General features: G+C 38.2%; 2 protein-coding genes across 4 annotated transcripts in view; one reads left to right on the forward strand and one right to left on the reverse strand.

Moving 5' to 3' along the window:
• Positions 1 to 23,759, reverse strand: part of TRAK1 (trafficking kinesin protein 1) — a 440,848-nt gene that overhangs the window by 310,635 nt on the left and 106,454 nt on the right. The window lies entirely within an intron of this gene.
• Positions 1 to 23,759, forward strand: part of ULK4 (unc-51 like kinase 4) — a 257,733-nt gene that overhangs the window by 165,126 nt on the left and 68,848 nt on the right. The window lies entirely within an intron of this gene.

Consider the following 23,759-nt stretch of genomic DNA (forward strand, 5'->3'; position numbering starts at 1 on the left):
GCCTAAAACTCCATCAGGATTGGTGGTAGTGGTCATGCCCTCATTTTTGTAATTACCTTAGCAGGTAAAGCATTCACCCAGAAAGTGGGAAAGTTGAATTCCTGGTCCTTTTTACTCTGAAGGGATTGAATGGACAATGCCATTGTTCAAGAGACAAACTGGAACTTGACATTGTAGCTAATAATATGCACCTCTCCTCTCTTTTTCAAACAGATCCACTCTGAAGTTAGTGGTGTGAGAACACTTAGAACTGCTTGGAGTTTCTTGGCATTTAGATATATGTGCTGCTTTTACTGTCTTTGAGCACATCTGCTCTGTGTCGGGCAAAATCCTAAGATAGCACTGACCTGCAACAGGATAACTTATTAAAAGTGCACAATGATGTGCAAAGAAGTTAACTCAAGTCCCAGGAGCGCTGTAACCACATAATTGGCATGCTTTACTCAAAGTAATATGCTCTGCCTTTCCGCGTGGCAAATTGGGTGCAAAACTACTTAACAACATGGCAAAACTGCATCCATTCCCTAAATATCTCCTCTTTATTGTCTCACAGAGCAAACTCCCATGTACTTTTTATGCTGCTGGTCATATATCAGTGCTCTTTCACTTCTCTGCTCCAAAAATAAAATGCATCTCTTCCATCATGCTACTTTCAAAATTAAGGAAGTGGCATAGGAACATTATTAAAGTCTTTTATCTTTTCCTTGTGCTATGTCATAAATGACTCTAGTAATATTTTCAGACTATTAGTGATTGGATAACACCAACTTGGGCTCACTGAACTTCAGTATCCTGACTAGGAAAAACAGAACAGCAGCCAAAAATAATTTATCTCAAGTAAAATGTCCCCATCTTCTGTCATCCCTTTTCTCCATTGGCTAATCTTCAGAGTACTGAAAACCTGGATTTTGGCCAGTGCTTTATTGATTAATGGCCTAATTGCCAAGTAAAGAACTTCTGAAATTTGGTTTGCAAGAATGTTATGAAGGTATTGATCTTGTAATTGTAGACTGTACGATTTTTTTTGAATGAAAAAGGGAGAAAAGGAGGATCCAGGGAACTTACAGCCCTGTAAGTCTGACCTTGGTGCTGGGGAAGGTTTTGGAGTAGATAATCTTGAGTGCCTTCATGCAGTACATACAGGACAACCAGGCAATCAGGGCCAGTCAGTATGGCTTTATGAAAGGCCGGTCCTGCTTGACTAACCTGATCTCCTGTGACAAAGTGACGCCCTTAGTGGATGAAGGAAAGGCTGTGGATGTTGTCTGCCTGGACTTTACTAAAGCCTTTGACACAATTTCCCACAGCATTCTTCTGCAGAAGTGGGCTGCTCATGGCTTGGACAGGCATACTTTTTGCTAAGTAAAAAAACCTGGATGGCTGGGCCTAAAGAATTGTCATGAATTGAGTTAAATCCAGCTGGCAGCTGGTTACAAGTGGTGTTCCCCAGGGCTCAGTACTGGGGCCAATTCCATTTAATATCTTTATCAATGATCTGGACGAGGGGGTTGAGCGGTCCCTCAGTAAGTTTACAGACAACACCGACTTGGGCAGGAGTGTTGATCTGCTTGAGGGTAGGAAAGCTCTACAGAGGGAACTGGACAGGCTGGATTGATGGGCCAAGGCAAACTTTATGAGGTTCAACAAGGCTCAGTGCTGGGTCCTGCACTTGAGTCACAACCCCATGGAATGCCACAGTTAGGTTACTGGAAAGGTTTCTGTTGGAAAAAGACCTGGGGGTGTTGGTTGACAGCTGGCTCAATATGAGCCAGCAGTGTGCCCAGGTGGCCATAAGAAGCCCAACAGCATCCTGGCTTGTACCAGGAGTAGTGTGGCCAGCAGGATGAGGGAAGTGATCATCCCCTGTACTCGGCACTGGTGAGGTTGCACCTCAAACACTGTGTTCAGTTTTGGGCCCCTCAGTACACAAAGGACGTTGAGGTGCTGGAGTGTGTCCAAAGAAGAGCAACGAAGCTGGTGAAGGGTCTAGAGCGCAAGTCCTATGAGGAGCAGCTGTGGAAACTGTGGATAAACAAGCCTGGAGAAGAGGAGGCTGAGGGGAGACCTTATTGCTCTCTACAACTCCCTGAAAGGAGGTTGTAGCCAGGTGGGTGTCGGTCTCTTTTCTCCCAAGTAACAAGCGACAGGACAAGAGGAAATGGCCTCCAGTTGCACCAGGGGAGATTTAGATTGGATATTAGGAACAATTTCTTCATTGTGAAAGGGTTGTCAAGCCTTGGAAGAGGCTGCCCAGGGGAGTGGTTGAGTCACCATCCCTGGAGGTATAGAAAAGACCTGTAGATGTGGTGCTTCGGGACATGGCTTGGTGATGGACTTGGCAGTGTTAGGTTAACAGTTGGACTTGATGATCTTATAGGTCTTTTCCAACGTAAGCAATTCTATGACTCTATCAAAAGTTATTTCATACAAACTGGAGGGTTTTTTATCCTTTTTGTTACCAACTGTAAATGTATAGTATTCACTACAGGAAAATACCTTAAACTTCCTCTGCCACTATCTTTGATATTCAGCTTGTCATTTTTGAATTATTTTTGTATGATGGAGAAGAATATGATCTAGTAAAATGGAAACTAAGCTCCCTCTTGTAGAAAAGGATCCTGGAGTCCATATGGAAAAGTTGACCTTGAGACAGTAAAGGCAAAAGAGGGCTGCAATAAGAAAGAAGGTTAAGGGAAGTGATTATTCTTCTCTATTCGGCACTCATGAGATTTCATCTAGAGTACAGTGTCCAGCTTCTAGCTCCAAACTATAAGACAGGCATTTATAGACAGGAGCAAGTCCAGAGGAGGTCAACCAAGATGTTTAAGAGCGTGAACCACGGTGTGTGTATTTCCAGCCTCTGTCTGTACTATTACATTAATTTATTCCTTCCCAAGAGCAGAATTTGTATTTGCCTTTGTTAAAGTTTAAGAGGTTTCTGGCAGCCCATTTTTTGAGATCTTTCTGAATGTTAGCTCAGCCCTTCATCACATCAACAACTTGCCTCATTTCAATGTCACCTGTAAACTTATTGAAGGTGCATGTTATTCCATCCTGTTAACACTCTATGTCTATGTTGATGAAGGTATTCAACATTCATGAGCTATTCTATTATCTTAAAAAAAAAAAAAAAAAAAAAAAGGCTGAAGAGAGAATATTATGGGTCATCAGTTTCCCCATTACAGTGTGATAATTAATTCATGTATATATGGAGCTTTAGAAATTAAACCTCCTAAATTCTTGCTCAACATTATAAGGAACTCAGGTTAGGGGGTCAATCCTGCCAAGTTTTTTTTGTTTCCAAGAGTCCAGATGTTAGAAATGAGGATTTCTTTCATATTCTGTATATGCTTTTCTTTAGCTGGCAAGAAGCAGTGTTTTTGCAGACAGATCATTCAGAGACCCTTGTCACTGTTTCCTTTTGTGCCTCTTAGCCTTCAGAGCTGTCTCCTGCTCAAAAGAGTTATATTAGGTGATAGAGATTTCTTTTTTTTAAGTGGGTTGCAGTTTACGTGTTGAACTTTCCCCTTTCTCAAGGAAATCTTGCATGATGGCACTTGCTTCATTATTACTACTGTGATTTCATATTAATAACAGTGATACAGTTGTGCATTTCAGCAACTTGCGTACAGGGTGGATTGCCTAGCATTAATTTCTCTCTCCCCTGAGCTGTATCCTTTGCTGTGACAATACATCAGACATGTAATGATAACCACTTGTAATGTTTAAGGGTGAAAGGGAGAATAACGTATGCACCTAAAGTCACAGAAGGAATTTAAAATGGCCTGTACTTGCGTTATCAGCTATTAAACATTTGTTCTGTTAACATTAATGACAATTTCCATTTAATAATCAGAAGGGAATAGTATGATTCAGTTTAATTACTGAGACTGCAATTCAGTAAGGAGACTGGGATTAATATAGGTCTCTTGTGAGTAGTTAAGGTGAGATGCTAAAAAGCCAACACAATACTGGTTGTTTTTAGCATGGTCTCCTAAAAATGTGAGACTCGCCCTCTTTTCATCTGTCTTGGCTTCTGTCTGCCAGTCTCTTTCCTCCCTTTCCCCGTCTTTTGAAATCATTGGACAATTTTAAGTTAACTTGAGAGAGCATAGGGGTCCAAATATACAAAGTATGTATAAATTCTATGGTAATCATTATCGGAGGACAGAGACCCAAGTTAGTGCTATAGCTTAGGGAAAGGCAATAGTATGGGCTTATCAATTAAATGTACAGCAAATGGAATAGTGTGATACATGACATGCACAAAATGTGCTTACACATTTACAGAAAGAAAGGAATTTTAATACCTAAAAATTTACAGAATTTTTAAAAACGTTAAGTTTGCAACCTATTATCTTGGACCATCCCTATGGAAATTAGGTTGCAAAAAACCAAAAGATGTCATTTCACCTTCAAGTAGAACTAAAGAATGTAAATGTGAGAGAAGCATCACTCTTGAACAGTGTTCCTTCTTTTATCATAAAGTTATGACTTGATCAAAGTGGAGCTAACTGGTCTGAGTTTATATCCTGCATTATAATAGTTCTTACTGATGGAGGTGAAACTTTCTCATCTGTGAATTCTATTTCCATTAGCATTTATTAAATTAAAGTCTAAAACTGAGGTATTATCTTGAAGTCTACTAATAGGCCTGTAAATATCTATTAATTAGTATATCCCCCAGTCTTTTCTGTATTCAGTTCGTGTTTGCTTTTTAGGATATCTGCAGTCTTCTGGTTTGGGTTTGTAACCACTGAGTTCAGCAGCGTGTTGGTCAATGCCTGAGGAGGGTTCCTATGATCCTACAGGATCAGTCAGTGCATGGGAGCAACTCCCACTACAGCACATGCTTATAGCTGGGTACATAGGACGAAGTAGTGCCAAGGTTTTGGAAATAGGGAAAGGGAGTCATCAGTGACAAGGATGGTGACTTATTACTGTGGAGGTAGTCAGGAACATAGGATGCAAATCTGTAAGAAATGGGGTATTGTTAGTTCTACTGATCATTAAACAACCAGCTATATATTACTTTGCGCTTGTCATACTGAAAAGGTTGACATTTGTCAACTATAAAATGAACACTGAGTTCTAGATGGGAGAATTATCAGCTCTTAAGCAGGTGTTGTGGGAGTACAGTATATGATCATCTGTTTCTATAGTCATTAGGGCAGTCTACTGAAAATACATATTGTCTATATTGGCCATGTTGTACCTGTTGACAAGCATTGACATAATGACAAATCTATGCATAAGATGAACCACAAAGTCAGGTTTGGCTGCTTGATACGCGAGTGGTGTTAGTGTGCAAGACCACTTAATTATGTGGAAAGTGATGACTAATAAATAGCCAAGTTCATCACAGTACTTAATGTAGTAAAACAGTATTCTAGTACAGCTCTCAGATATATAAACTCTATTTTGCCTTCAATTCACTCTTTTTGTCACCTTTGTTTCTTTTCTTGTTGTGTTTCTGAATTGGTTGGTTTATTTTACAGATAGTTTGCACAAATTAAAAATAGAAAATGTTAAATCATCTTAATTGTCTGTAGTTAGTAGTGCTTTCAGACTTTGTTTGTCCCCTGGTGATGTTCAAAGGCAATTAAATTCTTCATTGTAACTGTCACATTGTGCATTTTTCTTGTAGGAGGAGTTTGGACATAGTATATTAGAGTGTAGAGAAATGTGTTTCAAAGGCTCTAGCTGCTTCATCGGGATCTTCATTCTGAAGATCTGAACAAAGCAGGTTGTTAGAAAATAAACCTTATAGGCTGCAATGGATAACTTCTGATTGTCTGCAGCTATTTATTCCTGATAATGCCTCAAATTTATTACATTTATATAAGCAATTATTTTCAGAATGTATAAAAAGTAATTCCAAGTAATTCTGTTTTCAGGAAAAGTTTCTTTGCAGTGCAGTATTACTTACAAACGAGTTTACATTTTGAGCTTTTTTGGAATCTCATTATACTCCATAAAAGGTTTATAATTTTTTTTAATGATGGCCTTATAAGGAGACAATGTGTGTATGTATAAAGTTCAATCCAGTCATGTTGAATTGAATGACCTTTTTCAGACCATAGTGCTGTGACCTTGTGTTTGGCTGCTATCCTGAACTAACCACCACTAGCAGTGTAAGCAGAGATGTTTGTCTGGGTGTTTAAAACCAGTTTCCATTATATAGTATAGCAAATCCTAAACTTTTATTCTTTATGTGTTAATGCTGTTGAATCTCAGGAACTAAAGCAAAAGTGAAATTATGGGTTTTAGCACTTAAAACCATAAAACTAGTCTTCAAGAAGTTCTTTAAAAATGCGACAGGTAATAGTAGTATGTGGTACTTCAAGCAGTCTGTGTAAAAAAATGAAGTTCCTAAGGAAGGACCTTTAGTGGAAATGTAGAATGTCAGCTGCAGCAGTTGTTATATCCAATATCATATTAAGAAAGCATGGTAGGTGCTTAAAGCAGGGACAATTATTAAAAAGGAAGAGATCTGCAATAAACTTTGTAGTCAGATCATCATAACTCATTTGCACCTCATGAAAGAAAGATCATCCTTCATGGGTGAGGTATCCTTATTCATCTTGTGGTCTGCTGCTTTGACTTAGTCCAATGTCAAGAGATTAATTAGATTTCAAATGTCTTTGTGTGTTGTATTGTTAAAGTCTGTTCAAAAAAGTGGCACTGATGAGATCAACATCCAAACTTAACTTTTTTCTTAGGGGGAGAGGGAAAAGTGTATAGTGTATCAATCTTTTACATACACAGATGTTTAACATAATGATAGGTAAATGACAGTGATTTCTGGGGTCTTTAGATAGACTGCAAAGGTTTCTAACTTATCTTAATCTTTGGAGGATATTCTTCTACCTTTCAGTTCCTCAGTGAAAGTATTTGAGCTTCAGTCTCCAAAAGACATTTGATTATGCTGCCCATAGCACCATTTTTAAGAACAGCATCTAGCTTCCCAGGCAGCTCGCTCTCACCTGCTAAATTGTCAGTGTTCATGAAATTAGACAGTAGACCACACTGACTTGGCAACTCGGATCTTCCTCCCTGCCGCACTCACCTGTGCAGCAGTAGTCTGAACTACTGTAAAACACTGAGAAGGCGTTAGTGTGACGTTGCATGGGACTTTGATTTTTTTGGAATACAAGTGAGTTGTTGGAGTAGCTGGCTTCAAAGTTGCAGGATTTTCTTCCAAGATGGGAGGCACTAACAAACTCTAAGACAGCGATCAATAAGAGGACCATGGATTAGTCATACAGAAGTCTACTAGCAAGGCAAAGGCAGTAGTTATAAAATCCTATAAAATACATTACTTAAACTAATATACCCTTTAAAACACAAACAAAGCAAGGAAAAAACCCACCAAACCAAACAAAACCCACAGACTTATTCTGTGAAGAAATCAGACATTCAAACTGGTTCTGAAGCCATTTGCTCATTCCTTAGTAGCCCCTATTTATTCCTACGAGGCAGAAGTTTTCTGCAAAACTTTTACAGGATATGCTATAGGAATATTTCTTCAGTGACTGAAGATAGAAAATACGTTGTTTCATGGCAGTACTTTATACCTGCTTATTGTACATCACCCTAAGCATATATAAAGCTTAGTTCATATGCAATATGTTGTGATTCTGGATGGAAAGTTTGGCAGGGCAAATACATTAGGGAAATCAACATCAGTAAGGACCTAAAACCAATTTTTCTGTGGTTAATCAATGTTTAGAAACAAAATGTTCTCAGTTAAATAAACGTAAGAAATTGTTTTCAAAGACAGAAAATAAATGCAGACAGACTTGCATCATCCTGAGTAGTTGCAGATGTTGCTTCTGTATCGCTTGGTTGTGACAGGGAAAGTCCCTCAGTTAGGAGGTGTACACCTTACAGCCTCTGCCGTGCGGGGCATAAGCCTTTCACAGCTCCCTGCCAGTACTGTAGTAGTTAGTTCAGCTCTTGAGCACAGAGATGTCTCTATGAACATCTAAAGATAGTAGTTGTGTGCCACTATGTTCATGTGAGTTACAGCTTATCTGAGAAGTCAGTGGTGGTTGAGCCTGAAGAAGTCTCTTCTATGATGTTATGAAGTTCAGAATATTTTTTTTAAACAGTATTAAGACATGTTTTTCTAACCCAAAATGCCAGTCACTCAGGTGGAAGTGTATAACATCATATGGGTAAACTTAGAAGTCTGGTATCATAAAAGGTAAGTGGGAATCATGTCAAAATAGCATGGTAGTAGTGAAGCCTTTGAGGAAAAAATAACCTGTGTCATCCTGTGATATTCAACAGTACAGCCATCTGAAAAGGATGAAAATAGAAACGGTAATTGCTGTGAGAAACAGTTATGCCATTCAAGTAGAACCAAGCCTGTTGTTGTTAAGAGCCATACCCATAAGGCGCAAAATGTCACAGCACGCTTGCTAAGACTTCAAAGGATAAAATCAGTTAATAAAGGCTCAACAGGTTGTTACATCTTGTCTCACTAGTGCTGTGCTGTAAAAGAGGACTGGCCTTTTCTGTGGCTGGAGTAGGCTTCCTGATACTGTTCCTGTGGCCAGTCAAGCAGATTGTCTGGCATCTTCCATAATTTATGGAAGAGAAAGGAGTAATAACAAAAAATGTTCAAAATCTTCTCATTCCATGATATTCTAGTCTGAGAGGCCCTGTGCAGAAATCTGATAACTAATCAGCTTAGTTTAGTGGTGGGAAGTTACGTCAATAAATATAGCAACTTTGACTGTCTTTGCATTTCTAATATGCCAACCATAACAGACATTTTTTTAATGCCTATCCAATTACTAGACAAAACTAAGACTTAAGGTTTTGGCTGAGCAATTACACTGACTGATAATGTTTGGAAGCAGAAAACTCATTTGAAAAATGAAATTTTTATGTTTAAATGTAAGGCATTGATTTTGTATCTGAGGCTGTAGATACCTGAAGGTTTCTTGATGACAAACTCAGGACTGGGAGAAAGGAAGAAATCTGCAAAGCCTCATGCTCCTTTTCACCCACTTATCCATAAAAATGATAGGGTTTCCTTCCCTCTGGAGATTGTCATTTTTGCATTCGTTCTAGGTGCTGCTTTTCCTGCAGTCTAATTTAAGTGTTACTATCATTAGATATTATGCTAGTACTCCCCTGAAGTGCAACCCCATGTATGAGGAGGACTAGAGGATTTGTTCAGTTTGAGAGAAAATTAATAACTAGGTAAAAGCATAGCTATCCTATTAGCTACAAGTTAACTATTGATGACACAAACTATTTAAGCTGTTACAGATAATAAATTAAAATCTAATTATGATGATGTCCCTGTATAGCCTTGTCAGATGTAATTAGTAAGCTAAAAGATGATATTAAGGGATGACATTAAAAATGTAACTATATATTTGAAGAGAGACCCAGTTTGAATAGTTTCTATTCAATATAGGATATAGAGCTTTCATATGTTTTCTATTCCAGCTGTTAGAACAGTCTCAGTATGAAAGCAATGTATCACTGCCAATTTGAGGTAAGTGTAAAGTTGCAAAGGTACAAAGTACTACACACGAAATTAAACTACATCAATCATTACTCTGTCATAGGGGTAATGGTCTTCTTCAGATGTACTTACTTGATCCTAGTGAAAGAAGTTCATTTTGTCAATTGCTAAAAACAAGTACCGGTTTTGGCAGGACCAGATCTGTGTAGTGGACAGATCAATGAAATCTGAAGTTTTTCACTGGTTTAAAGAATGGCTTGGGTTTTTTGTTTTGTTTTAGATGTTTTCAACAGTTGTAGCTCCCAGACAGCCAGATATTTTCCTCTTCTAAGTTATTTTCAGGAAAATTATGGCCTGAACAAATGTCTTCATCTCACAAAATAATCTGTTTAAATATTTGTGGACAATTAAACTTGAAAATCATTTTCTTTTTAAAGTAGAAAGGGAGAAATGGAGAAATTTAAGTTACTTACATTTTTAAAGCCTTTTGGAAGTCCCAATTTGTACACAAATATGAAGTAGTAGTCTATATTACTTGAAACTTTTTCTGTGATGTTTGTGGTTTTCCACCTAAATCTTTTTATATTTTTGAAATTTTACCTAAAATACAACATATATGTAGTCATTATGGTTTGATGTTTTCTTCTGTTAAAGGATCTATTTTTATAATATTGTTTAGCTTAGTTTTTCCAAACACTTTAAGTTATATTTTTATATACATTTCTTATTTAAGAATTCATTTCTAGAGGTAAATTTCTTTTGAAGTCTAAAGCCATAGATCCATGCCTACACATGGATTTTCCACCATCTTACGGCAGTATACATTCAAGTGAGAGTCTGTGTTCTCGTTAAAGTTATTAAGGTAGTAAGTTACCACTCCTTAACTAGTAGGTTTTTCCTACAGGATTTGGTGAATGCCTTGTAGATTTGATATAGTAACTTATTATGTGTATATTTGTATCCATGAGTATTTAAATTTTATAGCAATGTATCTGCACATAGTCAGTTTTTGCAAGTCAGCTGTTTGGAGAACCTGATTGATGTGCAGTTGAAACCTCCAGCTATGGAAGAGTGGTTATTTAAGCTGTTCTGACAAAAATGTAGATGCTCACCTGATGATACCATTTGATTTTTTTAAAAAAATACATTTCATAAATGTGGTACAAACTTGTCTATCACACCCTTTTTAAAAAAAAAAAAATTGTCTCATTGTAGCTTGAGCTTTCTTCTAATTGGACCAGGATTATATTTATGTAGCAAGGGTTTATGAAGAGAAGTGTGTGAACACAGACCTGTGCTCAAGCACATGGTGGAGTTCAGATCTGAGTTTTAAGCAAATCAGAGTAACTATTCATTTAAAGAGGCCCTAACTTGATAAATGTTGGGGGTTTTTTGTTTCATAAATAGGATTTAAAAGTTTCTATAGCTGTCTCCACATTGGTAGAAGATACTGCATCAGCTAGCTGTTCCTTCTTTTTTGTTGAGGAAAAGGATATGTGCTTCCTTTTGAATTTTTAAGATGAATAAGGAAAGAAATAGGATATCTTTTTATAAACTCTAAAGCTCTTTTCTGTCTTTTAGGAGATTGTAAAAACTGGGAAGATTTTTTTTTTTTCCTGTATTGCCACCCAGCTTTTGAAGAGATAAGGAAAAAAAGGGTGGAAACTTCTTGTTCACCTGCATCCATTTAGTTTTAACTTGTTTTATCTCTCCTGAGGGCCATTCTTTCTTTGCTTATCATATTGCAGGTTGCTTACTCAAAACCTTCTCACCCCTATTCCTGTGAGACTTGGCAAAAATCTGGTAGTGTTGTTAATGGATTTATTCACACTTTTAAAAGATCGTATTTCCTAGCTAATGTGCCCAGACTGTGACATACAGTTCTTTAGCCAACGATACAGCCACGAAATATGACTTATTTCCCTGTAAGACAACAAAAATACTGCTACTATATGTATTATATAAAGATTGACAAAACAGTAAAATTATCCATGATGGCTCAACAGTTTTTCCAATACACATTTTTGCTGAACAAACTGTGTCCTTTTCAGATATTGTATATTTTGATCCCACCACCCAACCCAGGATGATGTGAAGTGTGGGTTTATGCCATTATTTATCTTACAAGAAAAACATGCTCAAACTGTTACTTACTATTCATTTTCTTCAGAAATTACATTGAATGTTGTTGAGTTCAGGGGGCATGTGGTTCAAACAGCAACACAGATGCTGTTAGCATGAATTTAGCAGCAGTATTTTATCTATACGGTCAGGAAAAGTCATAAGCAAGGTAAGTAAAAGGCAGATACAATACCCAAAGGAACAGATTATCAAGGCAAGTTTAAGTGTTTTGGCAGAAGATATGGAAAGAACAGCACTGGTTACCAGATTTTGCCTGCCCAGGCTATGGGTCATGCTGTTGCTCAAACTGAGTCTATGCATTATGGGATCAGCCTGAATACAGAGATACTCAGTCTGGACTGAGTGCAAGAACCAGCTGGGGGCTCTGCCTAGCTGCTGCAAGAAAACCTGTGTTCATGAAAGGTGTGCATATGGTCATGCTTGTAACCAGCGGCAGTAACACATCCATAAGGCAATGAATGACCACTCTTGGCAATAACTTCCTAATTTAGTTCCATCAAGCTGACCAGTGTTGGTGCTGCCTGTGATGCCAGTCTCCCAGGCTGAGTTGTAGCCCACTAGCCTAGTACAGTGCAGTTAACTGGCAGGCCAAGTTGTGCAAAATGTTTGACCTCTACTTGTCGTTAAATTACTTGTCTTGAAAACTTAATTGTATACAGCTCATTTTTGGTGTCTACTTCTTGCAGCTTCTCTCCAGTTCTTGCATAATTAGTTGTCAGTTCAGTTTCAGAGATCTTAATTCCCCCAGTGTTCCGATCAGAGCTGCTTTTACTTGGCATAGATCCAGACTCACTAGATCCAGACTTCACTTTTTGTAGCTTACTTCCAAAGTCCCTCTCCCTTAAAGCACAATCTTCATTGCTCCTAGTCAGTTCTCTCTTTCTAAAAATGTTGATGAACAAAGGCAAAGGACAAGCCTAGTTCAAACAGAACAGAGCCAAAATTTTGAGCAGATCTCAGCTATTTACAGGTAGCAACTGCATGTTGGTCCCATCTGGAAAAGTGGGACCTGTTTCTTGTACTGAAACTCATTGGGCATCCCTAAAGCCATTTGATGTACTAGCTTTCTTTCTGAACCAGAAAAAGTGTTTCTTCACATAAACAGCGGGAGGCCTTATCAAATATCCTACAGAATGAAGGCATATCTGTTGCAATTCTGAATCCTAGATGGAAGCAGTGACCTGTGTTGAATCTGTTGCAGAGCATATTATTTTAGAAAATGCTGGGGATGTTACTTCATTGTTTCAAGCTACTGTTAAATTTTATCATCCTTGACGTTTGTCTCTTCACTTGAGATAACATGGAGGAGGAACAAAGGAACATGAGCCTTTCATTGCAAGCTCCCCTTTTCCCTCCACCCCCATTGCATATCAAACAAAAAGATTTAACTTAATTTCTTTGCTTGAATTTGCTTTCTAGAATCAGTGGTTGGGGCATAAGCAGGCTGGAGGAAAAATGTAGGTGCATAGTGGTAATGCCCAAGTCACATAAGAAGTGACCCATGAAGCACACCCTGGGACAGGATGGTGGAGGCTCCTTGTGTTGGAGCAAGTTGATAAAGTTACTGGGACCCCGTAGTTCATTAATGCCTAATAAACACCTATGGCCCAGCAGAGCAGACACGGTAGAGGAAAGGGAAAAGGTTGTCTGCTGGCAACTAAGCACAACACAGCCACTTGCTTACTCCCCCTGCCCTGGTGGGATGGGGGAGAATCAGAATAGTAAAAGTGAGAAAGAAATGATAAGAATTAAAAAGAATTGTAAGGAGAAGAGGAAAAAACAAATGTGGACGAAAATAAAACCGAAGACAGACAAGCGATGCAAATGAAAACAATTGCTCATCACCAAATGACTAATGCCCAGCCAGTCTGGGAGCAAGCAGCCTTCCCACCAAACTCTCGTCCAGTTTTATGGCTGAGCATGACATCATATGGTATGGAATATCAAGGCTATTGGTTAATAGCTGGCTCAATATGAGCCAGCAGTGTGCACAGGTGGCCAAGAAAGCCACCAGCATCCTGGCTTGTATGAGAAGTAGTGTGGCCAGCAGGATGAGGGAAGTGATCATCCCCTGTACTCGGCACTGGTGAGGTTGCACCTCGAACACTGTGTTCAGTTTTGGACCCCTCACTACAAGAAAGACATTGAGGTGCTGGAGTGTGTCCAAAGAAGAGCAACGAAGCTGGTGAAGGGTCTAGAGCACAAGTCCTATGAGGAGCGGCTGAGGGAACTGTGCTTAAACAAGGAGGCTGAGGGGAGACCTTCTTGCTCTCTACAACTCCCTGAAAGGAGGTTGTAGCCAGGTGGGTGTCGGTCTCTTTTCTCCCAAGTAACAAGCGACAGGACAAGAGGAAATGGCCTCCAGTTGCACCAGGGGAGATTTAGATTGGATGTTAGCAACAATTTCTCCACAAAAAGGGTTGTCAAGCCTTGGAAGAGGCTGCCCGGGGGAGTGGTTGAGTCACCATCCCTGGAGGTATAGAAAAGACCTGTAGATGTGGTGCACAGCCTACTCGCTGGCCAGGCATTGTGAGAGCAGAAGAGGCCTTGATGCTGTGTAAGCACTGTTCAGTAGTAATGAAATCATCGGTGTGCTATTAACACTGTTTTCAGCACAAATCCAAAACATAGCCGCATACAAGCTACTAGCAAGAAATTTATCTCTATCCCAGCCAAAACTAGTACAAGTACTAAAAGAGGGCTTGCATACTAAGTTTCTTTTGCTGTTCTGTTGCACGTCTTCACAGGGCACACACTTAAAAAAATACTGGCTCTCTAAATCCTCCTTTTCTGTTCTGTGGTGGCCATCTCTCTCAGGATCTGCAGCAGGATCCAGTTCAGTTTGTTGTTGGGGAGAGTAGTATAGTTCACTGGTTTTGTTTCAAAACCGAGTGGCTTGGGCCAAGATAGCCTAGTAGACCAAACTGTTCCATGTGATCTCCTTCCAATGCTTAAGCAGAAGTTTCCCCAAGAGTCTGAGCCAGTCTGTAACTGTATACATAGGCTCCACTACTCCCAGCAACAGGTACCTGTATAGAAAATGTACAGGCTGTCCACAAGCCAGTGTCAGTAGACCCACGCTCCTATTGTGCGGGTCCTGTTGAGACAGGGGAGACAAGGTGTGGAACACAATATTCAAACACACAAAGGCTGCTGCAGTTCTTTCAGAGCCAAGACTGCCTCTTGATTAAATAAACTGAGCTGTAGCACCAGCTGTCTTGGCTTGGTGCAGTCATTTGAAGCCAAGATAGTTGGGGTCAAGTAGCTGCACTGACAGCAAATGAAGGCTCTGTTGGTCTAGGCTGTACTAATGATGAGTATTAGGTTAAGGCATTTTTGGTACAGCCTGAGGTGACAGCGTGATTAGTGTGATGGGTTCCAGCTCACAGATCCTGGTGGTGGGGTTGAAAATCATGGATAGGTCACAGTGGAACAAGCATCCATGCAAACAAAGTGAGGTATATGCCTAAGCCACTCTAATAAGAAGGATAATAACATCTGAGGTGAAAAATCTGTGGTTAAATTTCAGACACTTAATGAGATGTGGCATTATTGGTATGGCCAGGTGATAGCAAATTAGAAAGAGAGCCTGCTGGTCAAAGTTATCCTAACACCTTATTCAGAAAGCAGTTGGCCTAGAATAGTAGGTTTAAGGCTACAGCATTTAATCTGGTCATAGCTGCAAAACCAGCTTTACTGTCATGTAACATCCTGACCTCTGTTTAAGCCCTTTGATCATGTAAGTATAAATACACCAAGGCCACCTTGGACAGTTGCAATGACCAGTTGTCAGCTTTCATTTCTGTTGTAAACTCAATTGATGAATAATGCAGGATGTTACAGGAAATTGTGGCATAGATTCAGTTTTGTTGTAATGAACAGCAGCAAATTCCACTTAGTGGATAGTCTAGCCTTTGATTTTATGTTTTGGTCTAGTTGTAACAATTGTAAAAGACTATCACTTGAAAATCCAAGTATTTGTACTCTGTAAGTTTTCATCCTATGGAAGACTGATGTAAATAGACCAAGAGGAGTAGGAATAAATATTAAATAATCTTTTCTTACACAGCATGACTTTTCAGTAGGGAAATGTACAGAGTTTTTACCCTTATTCTTTGCTGAATATATGTGGCAACAGCAGTCAACTGTGTTTTATTTCTGCAATTTAAAACTGTGAAAACTTCTGAGAATTTTCTGAAGCCAAGGTTCATTGGTCCTTATCACTCTCAGTCCAGGGACTCTTGAAGGCCTAGCTAGAGCAATTAGCACTGGTAACATCGTTCAAAGCTGTTGAATGCTGTCAATTTGCAACAACAATTTAGGGCTGTATCTGCATTCTGAGGCTGTTCATATCTGGTCTGTACAGGTTTTGTCAAAAAGGCATCTCTCAACGTTTGAATGTGGTCTCTCAAGGATTTTGGTAGAAGGGAAAGTTGATGCCAAAGCAGAAGCATGTTAAGATATTTGAAGTAGATAAACAGGGTTTAATCCTGTGTGACAGGAAGTCTATTATTAAAATGGCAATCTCTTTAGAAGAATTTCTATTTCTAAATTAAGCCCAGGATATAAATTCCCCCTGTATTTTATCACATGGTAATTGTTGCAGGCTTGATCTTTCTGAGCAGTAAGTCAAAAGTCTTTATTGGATCTTTACTGACTCTGAATCTTGCTGAATGCAAAGAATTCCTAATCTAACAAAAATAACAGATTTTAATCTAATGAAGAACTTTTTGCCTAGCTTTTGCCATTAATTTGAAGACTTCATGCAGCCTTTGTTTTTCAAAAAATCATACACTATGTATCTATTCACAACATGCAAGAAGTTTTTCCATGTAGCTGCGAAGCAACAACCACCAGTATCTCAGGCTAGTTTTAGAGGAGGGTTTAAAGACTGTTGCTTCCCAGAGCATAAGGTGTCCTGTTAGTTATAGTTGTTCCTCATGCAGATCATTAAAACCTGCTGTTGGGAAAATTTCCTAAGCATCATCTAACTTCTGTCTGACAAAACCAAGAGATTTCATTTTAGTTGACACTCTCTAAGGGATGAAATAGGGCGTTATCAGGATCTGACTTGAAGTATAGCATGCTGTAGAATTACTGTGCTTTTTAAAATGGACTACCATCTCTAATGTGTCTCTGACACATGGGGAAAAATATCTAGCTGAAAAGCTACTATAAAGTTTACTTAACAGCAGTAATGGTTGATCCAGACAATGATTACAATCTTATTAGTCTTGGTTTATTTATTTTTTTTTTGCGATGGAAGGTTGTGCTTGCAAGTACTGCACAATTGACTATTGAAAGACCGTATGAACAAAAATGCTTACATCCATTGAAAGGAATGCAAGTTGTGTAGAATATATGCACAATTGAGGACAGAAATATTTGAAATGTATACTCCATGAAGTCACAGTATTACCTCCACCTCCGTCCCTCCCCAGGTCTTCCAGCGAGAGGGGTCATTTGAGTGTGTTAATCTGCTTCAAGCAAAATCAGGTGGATTAACGCAGGCTGCCCGTTCAAACAGTTTAAAGCAGACTAGTGCGGCTTGTCATGGGAGACTGAGGAGTACTCACAGCCTCTGTCTCACACCCACCCACTCACACACAACTGTAGGGGTAATAACCTCCAACAATTGATCACTAGCAAACAGTTGGGAAGAACTAGTGTTTGCCATCAACAAAGCTGTTTACAAAATGAAAGTGTGTCAGGCAGACTTAGCATTGCACTGTGCTGTATTGTTAGTTATCTCTTGGGATGACAGCACTCGATTTTACATGCATCAAGGGCCTTATGCTCCTTGATTAACAAAAAAGCAGCCTTTTTGTGATGTACATAACATATGCATTAGTGACAGAACTGGCAGTAAATCTTATGACACTGCTGGGTACTAAATTTCATCTCTGGAGAGCAAAAGTTTAATTTGAATAAATAATTTAAAAATAAATGTTTCTTTTATGTCCAGTCCCACAAGCCACCATTAGGAGCATTTAAAGTTTATGTGTACATCTTGAGTGGATCCTACCTTTCTGCTATGTTTTTCACTTATCTTTTTATAGTAAATGTCTAACTATTCTCAGCTACTTACAGAACGTAAGAAGCAGATAGCATTTCTAGAGACTGTGGAGCCAACGGCATGGTATCCAAACAAATCAAACCTGACTGCAGAAATGAGACACTATTAATGTCTTATCAACACTGTGAATAGATCTCCTGAACATCATTACCGTCCATGGTTGTGTAGTATTCACTCATATAAATTCTGGGTTATTTTTTTTTCCTGATAGAACTAGAAAGCATTTGGCTGTTCTTATAATTATTTTTCAGAAGAAAGTTAACTTCTGATCCTTCATTCTGTCCCAATTGAACACAAACACAAATTTGTTCAACAAGTTATACGCCTAGGAATAAGGACCATCACAGTAAATCTTGTCTAGAACAAAATCCCCTGCTTTCAAAACTTTGATGCTATGTACCCACGTGTGAGGTGAACTTAGTGTCAAACAGCTTGGATATCTTTTCTGCATTAATTACAGCATGGTTGAGTTAATCTGACACAAAAGCGTGAATTCATTTGAAATTTTGTCACAGAAACCCTAATGACATTCTAAGGTGGAAAACTTTTTTCCGCCCCCCCCCATTTTCAAAAGCAGCAGCAAATCAGGAACTCCCAAGGGATCGGTGATTATACTTTCAGAAATACTCCTTTTCTGTGTACGTCATACTAACCACATCTTTTCATACAGAACCACCACAGTCTAGCCTAGTTGGTATAATTTGGTATATTTTACTATTTTGGTATTCACCAGTCAACCATATTCAACAGTATATGATTTTATTATTCCTAAATGTTCAAGTGGCATTTTTATTATCTTTTATTACACTCAGATACTTCTTTTTTTAATAAGAGAATCCACTTGGTTTTCTACCTTTTAGTTGGCTGTCCTATACACCTCTTGGTCTTGATCATCTACGTATCTGCTCCATAGATTAAAGTTTAGAAAAAGTAAATTCCTGTGTTGGCAGGATTCTGTTTGGCAGAGAAGAGTTTGACATGATTCCCTGGGGCATCATCAGTTCTGCGCTCTTTCTTCACAAGTGAAAGATGGCGCCGATAAACTGCCTTCTAACAATAACCGCTAAGCTTTGCCAGTCGTAGAGCTATGTCGTGCTTTGACTGAGTCAAAGCAGAAAAATCTTGCCATGAGAATATCAAGTCTGTATTCCTCTTAGGCATCCACGCTCAAGATAACAGTACTTCCCAGTCTACTTTCAACCTAGTTGTAGTAAAAATAACTGACTTTTCTTCCCTGGTTGTCATAATCCTTACTGCATCCATTTCTTTGCATGTGAGGGCAGGACTGCCTGCGCTGGTGCCATCAATCAGTGCCCCCTGCCTGCCATGTGTGTAGGACAAGCTGAGCCACAGACTCTGCCCACAAAGGGAAGCTCTGGCCAGCCTTGGCCACTGCAGTGTGACAAGTTCAAATGAGGTTTTTGTTCCTCAAACCTAGTGATTCTTTATTCAGTCATAAAATGTCCAGTCACTGTCCCGGTACTAGGAATAGACTATCCAATATGTGAAAAATTTTCTTCTTTAGATGCTATTCATTATTAAGATCAGAAGAGAAAATGATTTTTTCAGGGCAGCAGTCGTGCAATTGATATGTTCAACAGCCTTATTGTTTTCTTTCCACTTGATCTGACATTCATAACTCACCCCATCTTGAAATCAGTGGTGATCTAATTTTCTATCCTAGTTTATTCTTCCCTCCATAATATTATAGTACTAACCCAAATAGTTCCTAAAACATAAACAGTAACAAATAATGAACAATAAAGCAACGAGCCTCTTGTAAAAATGCCATTACCCTAAAGATACGATTTGCTTTATGTTGCCTATTTTCAATTGTTCAGAAAAGGAAACCTTGAGTAGTAGGGCTGTCATGTAAGGAATGCAAATTAAATCCCAGGTTTATGAAGGTAAATAAGGTTTTATGAAGAATCTTTATGACATGATGGATTATCTTAAGTGCTCAAGTACTGAGGAGCCAATTCCTGTGCAAAAGAATCTATCAGACTACAGTCCTGTGTTGTTTCTTAGCAATATTTTTGAGTTTTATCATTAACATTAAAAAGATTATGAAATACGTTTTCCAGTTAGTCTGGCAGTATCATTTCTAATTCCCAATATGTTATTATTGTGAGTCATTTTTAAAAGAAAAATATCAAAAAAGCCAAGCAGGTCCACTCTGTAAGTAAAAGAAGGAAGAAAAGTCTAGTGAATATGTATTCAGTAATATCCCTGGGGAGTCAGTTGTGTAGGTGTGATACAAATGGGAAAAACAGCTCTCCAGAGAGCACTGCATAGAAAGGAACAAAGAAAGGAACCTTTTTTGCCGGGCTGGGGGTTTTGCTGCTGGCTGCTTGGCTGCGTGGTGGCATTGTTCGGAGGAAGTGCACCTGCTCTAACATTTTCTTTGGCTGGAAGCAGACAGGTTTGTTGAATGCTCTAATTGCTGGTAGGCATGAAAGGATTGCCTAGAAGATTGCTTCCTAGGCTGTCCTTTGATGTTTCGGATGATTTGGAAGCGAAGATTTCTTTTCCTTTATCCATCTTGCTAATAGGTGAGAATAAAATATCTTCTCGCAGCTTTCATTCCAGAAGGTATCATGGCACATTCTGTCCGATTAGCTGTATCATGGGCCAAAAGACTCCTTTTATCTTTTGAAAAGATTTGTAAAACACAAGCATAGTCATCACAGTCCACATTCATAAAGCACTATTAGCGACGTGTTCAGTTCATTGCAGGGGTCTCTGGGCAGGCGAAACACTCTGCTGTGAGCACTACGTTTGTCAAATGCTATAAAACTGGCTAGGAATTTTGGATGCAATCCTTTTAATACATATTAGGAATCTTGGACTGCAATTAGAACAGGTTTGTTCTTTGTTTAATTCCAGTTATGTTAATTTATAAACATAATTCTGTGTATAATTCTAACACAAAATTCAAGTTTTCCCTTATTTTTCTGCAAAATTTGAATAGCAGAGCTGCACTGAGGCTTAATGATTTGAAGATTCTCCTTTTACAAATATATATAAGGCATGACTAGTGCACTATGAAGTATTGTAGTAAATCTAAACTGTAACTATAGCTATAAATGATATGATGTCATATATTTTAATTGTTTGCTGAAATTTGCAAAGTCATAGAGTAACAAAAAAAAATTCCTTTTAATAGAAAATGACCAGCTGAGAGAAATTATGATGCATTAAGTTAACCCATGTAAGCTGTCACTAACACTTTTCTCTTGACAAAGCGGACTGTTACCAACATACTTGGAAGTGCCAGAATGTTTAAAAATATGTAGCTGTTCTCAATAGAACAATCTTCCTCAATTCAATTGGGTTTAGTTCTCCACTATGGTACAAAATTCAGATTCAGATCCACCACATCCAAAGTTCAGGAGTGGATGGGCTGTACCTTTTAATCAGAGCCTGTTTTATTTTCTAATGAACAGTTGAGAATTACTGCTTAAGAAACTTATGTCTATTAAATATGTCTCAGAAATATATTGTCTGAGGTTTTTAAAGATAAATATTGTTTTAGGCAGTATTGGAAATTAAGAAACACGTCGTTCTTGAATCACTTGTAAAATCTGGCAGAAAATCTTCAATGTATCTTCTGAAACTATAGACATCTAGATGCAATTTTTATGTTAAGATTTACTGAATTATGAATACAGTTACCTTTTTTTAGAAATAGTCTTATTTTCAGACTATCTTTTGTGGGATTCAATTTTTGGAATGCTGAGACATATCGGCCTTGAACTTTATAGTTACCTTTTGAGTAAATTGATTGCAGTGCCAATGGCCAAGGCCGTTAAATTTCTATTGAATTTTGTCATGGTCACTGTAAATTATATCAGCTTCCCAACTTACTTTTCTGAGGGCAGAGAATGTGGATTTTGTCTTGTGCTGTAAGCAAGGAGTATATTTACATGTCTACAGCTGTGGCCTCCAATTTTCATTTTGTTGTGATGCAATAAAGTATTTTAAAGAGCATGCCTGAAACTTTATTTACTTGGCAAGAGGTCAGTCTGTTTTATTTTTTTATCTGGGGAACCAAATGTTTATCAGGTTTCTGTATGAATCATGCGATGTGTTAGGGAACATTTTGCACCAGTGTTTTATTTTAGATGTCTTTATTATAAAGTTTTGATGTGTTAAATTTTCCAAAGGTATTTTAAGTCCAGGAAAAGGGTTTTTTTCCCCAAAAATTTCCAAATTTAACATGCATATCTTTGTATATATAACTCTGTGTGACCATGTATCTACCTATATGAAATCCACTAATTCTGATACTTTTGTTAACTAAGTAAATGTGAATATTCTGGTGTATTTCAGGTGTTCGGAGGCAGGGTTACTAATACACGTACCCTTAGGATGTAAATGCTTCAAGAGGATAAAATCTAGGTGACTATATTATTCTTGTCTCAATGGGTGGAGAGAAGGTTGAGTGTTCAGTTCACCTCCCCATTCACCAAACAGCAGGAGTGAGGCAGCTGTGAGACGCAGGCTGGTACAGTCAGGGGAGTCCTCCTCCAAAATTGAAAGGGAAAGGATTGCAGATCGGAGTCGTGTATCCTATTGTTTCATTCACTACTAGTCATTCACCACTTAGTGCTATAAATGCAGAGGGGACTACTGCCTAAAAAATTTTTGATGATGACCCATACAATGCCTTCAGTTGAAAGTGGCCTTCTCAGCGTTAATGTCCAAGTCACTATCTTAAGGGTTATGTGTAAGCCATCTAGAAATAATAGGGGTGACTCATTCATTTTGATGTGGCTGTGGGTTTTGTGGTCATATACATGGAAAAACAGAGCGTACTTGGACATATCCTTGCAGGCAATTTTGCAGACCTTACTTTGATAGGGACCAACTCTTACTGGACTGTTTACTTAGGTTTATTCTAATTTAGCCTTGTGAAAAAAGGCATAGAGTAACCACAAGTTTTGTAATGGGTAGACATAAAATTATGTTTGGTTTTTTTCTTCTTCGTGGGTATTGCTAACATGCTTAAATATGTCTCTGCGTGCTATCTCATTTTTGTATGAAATGTTCAGAACTGCAGCAGAAACTGTACTTTAAAAAAGGAGGAGGAAATTAAATGTGTGAGATTAGCCTGATATAATTTTGAGGGTTTGGTTTATGCAGACAAAAACCCAGGAAATTCAAAGCTTAGCCTGAGCTGTAGTCCATCAATCAAACTTTTGTGGAAGAATAACGCTAGTAATCATAGAAAGCACAAGATGATGTGAGATATAATAAGAGTGCAAGTCTTAATAATCCTGACCCATAACTGTATTCTAAATGCATGTTTTTGTATTTAATTTCCTGAGGAAAGTATTAAGGATGATGAATAGGAGAGGAAAATATTTCATGGACAGTTAATTGATGGGGCAGCTTTCAAAGCAAAAAGAGTTCAACACCCCACAGATTTGACTACTCTCAAAAGCTGAATGGTATAATTACACATCGTATTCTACAATATCTCACTTTAATCTTGTACCAATGTTTTTAAAAATATATACAATTACTTTTTAAAGGAAAACTTATAAAAGGAGTCTTTTTACTTCAGTAAAATCAGTGAAATACTTCAGTCATTTTTGACAGTCATGGGGACTAGAAGCTGATATAGTAATATACTACAACGTTACTACATGTGTTTACCCAATTCAAGGGATGACTAATTGCCAATCTAAAAGAAGATAGTTTACAAACATAGTTATGTTCTTGGTGAGGAACAAAGTATTCTTCATGAAACTTCAAAAGAGAAGGATTAAGATATAAATATAATGAATTCTGCCACTTTGTATTTGAAATTAAAGATTCTGAATTGAATCGGTATTGCCTTGAAATGGATCATATTTTTTCTGATACATGAATTGATTTGTGAGTTAAGCAAGCTACGGGAGCAGATGTTATTAAATTCCAAAGAAACTGAAAAGAAAAAGCTTCAAGACAAGAAGGTATTTTCAGGAAAATTTACTACCACCAGTCAAACAAATCTTGATAGCATTTATGGTACAGTATTCAGTATTTCATTTGTAACGCTCTTCTGAA

Source organism: Balearica regulorum, chromosome 2, assembly GCF_011004875.1.
Source record: "Balearica regulorum gibbericeps isolate bBalReg1 chromosome 2, bBalReg1.pri, whole genome shotgun sequence".
Classification (NCBI taxonomy): Eukaryota; Metazoa; Chordata; class Aves; order Gruiformes; family Gruidae; genus Balearica; species Balearica regulorum.